Source organism: Lonchura striata, chromosome 33 (genome assembly GCF_050655825.1).
Source record: "Lonchura striata isolate lonStrDom1 chromosome 33, ASM5065582v1, whole genome shotgun sequence".
NCBI lineage: Eukaryota > Metazoa > Chordata > Aves > Passeriformes > Estrildidae > Lonchura > Lonchura striata.
This window is the reverse complement of record NC_140735.1, coordinates 3,620,001-3,622,500: the sequence shown is the minus strand read 5'-3', so window position 1 is coordinate 3,622,500 and position 2,500 is coordinate 3,620,001. Positions and strand designations below refer to the sequence as shown.

General features: G+C 78.7%; 2 non-coding genes across 2 annotated transcripts in view; both read left to right on the top strand.

Moving 5' to 3' along the window:
- Positions 1 to 1,429: 1,429 nt before the first annotated feature.
- Positions 1,430 to 1,582, top strand: LOC146764468 (5.8S ribosomal RNA). The gene has a single exon (XR_014950822.1). It is a non-coding gene; the product is annotated as a 5.8S ribosomal RNA (ribosomal RNA).
- A 917-nt stretch (positions 1,583 to 2,499) lies between these two features.
- Position 2,500, top strand: part of LOC146764467 (28S ribosomal RNA) — a 4,318-nt gene continuing 4,317 nt past the window's right edge. The window contains exon 1 of the ribosomal RNA XR_014950807.1: position 2,500. This exon is cut by the window's right edge and continues 4,317 nt beyond it. This is a non-coding gene — a ribosomal RNA (28S ribosomal RNA).

The following is a 2,500-nucleotide window of genomic DNA, read 5'->3' as shown; positions in this document are numbered from 1 at the left end:
GCGCGCGGTCGGCCGCGGGGGCCGACCCGCTCGCCTCGAAACGGGCGACGCCGGCAGAGAGCGCGCGCTCTCTCGCCCCTTCCTCAGCTGCGGGGTTGCGGCCGCCGGGGCCCGCCGCGCTCTCCTCCTTCCTCGGCCGCCTCTGCGGTCTCTGGGGTGCGGCGCCGCGCGCGGCGCGGCCGCGCCGTCTCTCTCCCCTCGACGGCCTTCTCCTCGAGCGCGCCGGCGGCGCCGGTCGCCGGCCGTCCCCGGCTCAGCGACCGCCCGCCCGCCCGGGGCCGAGCGCTCGGCAGGTCCCTCCGTCGCCGGAGAGTCCGCGAGCGCGGGCGGCCCCGTGCCGAGCGGCGGCGGCGCCGCTCGGCGAGTGTCCCCCGCCAGCGGGGACGGCCGGCCGGACGGCGCCCGCCGTCGCCGGCGGCGGTCCCGGCCCGGGCCCCGCCCGCCGCCTCCCCGTCGCCCTTTTCTCCGTCCGCTCGCGGAGCCCCGGAGGAAGGTCGTGCGCGCGGCGGCCGTGGGGGGTTGGGGGGGGGGGCGCTTCCCCGCCCGGTCTCCCCGCCCGGTCAGCGGGGAGAAAAGGGCGGGCGTCGCTGCCCCCCTCCCCGCCTACCCCCCCGGCTCGGCGCCGCACGCCTTCCCCTGGGCCGCGCGTGCCCGAGGAAAAAGGGGCTCCGTGACGGTGCGAGGCGGCGGCGGTCCCGGGAGTGCGGCCGTTGCGGCGGCGGGTCAGCCGTCCGGCAGGCTCCGGGCGCTCGCGACGCCGGCTCGGGTCTCGGTGCGGCGCCCGCCTCCGGCGCCGGCGGCGGAGCGCGTCCGCCGGGCGCTCGCCCTTCCCGGCGGGAGCGGTCCCGCGGGGGGCGTTGCCGGTTGGGCGGTGGCCGTCGCGTGCCGTCTCGAGCGCGGCAAGGCCGCTGGGGAGAGAGAGCGAGCCGGCCGCGCGGTGGCGCGGCGGCGCTCCGCGGGTCCGCGGAGCGGCGGTGAGAAGGGAGAGCGGCGCGCGCGGGGGCCGACGGCCGCGCCCCCGGCCGCGTGCGTCCCGTCGTCCCGTTGCAGCGAGGCCGGGCGGGCCGCCGTGTCCCCCCGCGGTCCGGCGCGCGCCGCGTGCCTCCTCCGTGCGGAGGCCGGGCCGAGCCCGGGCGCCTGGGCCGCCTCCGGAGGACGGCACAGTTTGCCGGCGGCGTCTCCCCTCGCTCGTAGCGGCGGGGGGAGGCGGTCGGGGACGCGGGTCCCCCCGCCTTTCCCGCCGACCTTCGGAGCGTTCCGTTGGGCGTTTCGCTCTCGGATGGTTTTTCTTTCCCCCCCCACTCGGTTCGTTGCGTTGTGTGCTCGTACGGTCGAAGCCGGGGGCGGCCCGCGTGCGTGCCCCCTCGGCGAGAGAGAAAAAAAGGGGCCCCCTCCGCCCGTGTGCGGGGTTCGGTGCCGAAAGCCAGACAACTCTTAGCGGTGGATCACTCGGCTCGTGCGTCGATGAAGAACGCAGCTAGCTGCGAGAATTAATGTGAATTGCAGGACACATTGATCATCGACACTTCGAACGCACTTGCGGCCCCGGGTTCCTCCCGGGGCTACGCCTGTCTGAGCGTCGCTTGACGATCAATCGCCGCCCGGGGGTTGCCACCCCGGCGGCGCGGCTGGGGTCGCCTCGCAGGCCCGTCGTCGTGGCCGTGGCCGTCGTGGCCGCGCCCGAGGGCCTTCGTCCCCCTAAATGCAGACTCGGGGAGCGCTCCGTAGCTCCCCGCTCCCGGAGCGAGCCGCTGGGGCGGAGCTCGTCCTCGCCGGGGGCCGCGTCGCCGAGCGGCGGCGCGGCGGCCGGGGAGAAAGAGAGCGAGAGAGACGGGGCGGCGTCGAGAGCGCCCCGCCGAGGGCCGAGAGACGAGGGCGAGAGGGGGGGAGGCGAGGCGCGCGGGCCTCGCCCCCCCCCGGCCTCCCCCCGCGCGGGCGGCTGTCTGCGGGTGGGTACCGCGCGGGTACCGTGCCGTGCTGCCGCGCGCGAGGCGCGAGCGCCGGGGGGGGCGGGGGCGACCCCCGCGTCGTCCTCTCCTTCCCTTCCCCGTCCCTCTCTGTCGCCGTCTCGGGGCGCCAGGGGCGCCGTCGCCGTTCTCGCTCTCTCCCTCTCCCCGCCGAAGGCCGTCGCGCCCGCCGCCTGGCGGCCGCGTCCCCCCCCGGTCCGGGGCCGTCTCTGCCGCGTGTGTGCTTCCGTGTTTTCCTTTCGGTTCTCGTCTCCGGGACGGGGTCCGTCCGTCCGTCTTTCCTCTGCGCCGCGTCCCCGCGTCGCTCGCTCGCCCGACTGCCCGCCCGCCCGCCCGCCCGCTCGCTCGCTCGCGCTCTCTCGGCCCTCGCGGTGAGGGGCGAGGGGAACGAAAAAGCGGCGGGGGCGGGGGGGGGGGCAGAGGGGGAAGGCGCGCGGGGCCGCCGGCGGTGGGGGAGCGGAGGAGAGAGCGCCCGCCCGCCCGCCCGTCGGGCTCCGTCGGCGCGGCGCGGCGCGGCGCAGCTTTGGGCTTGC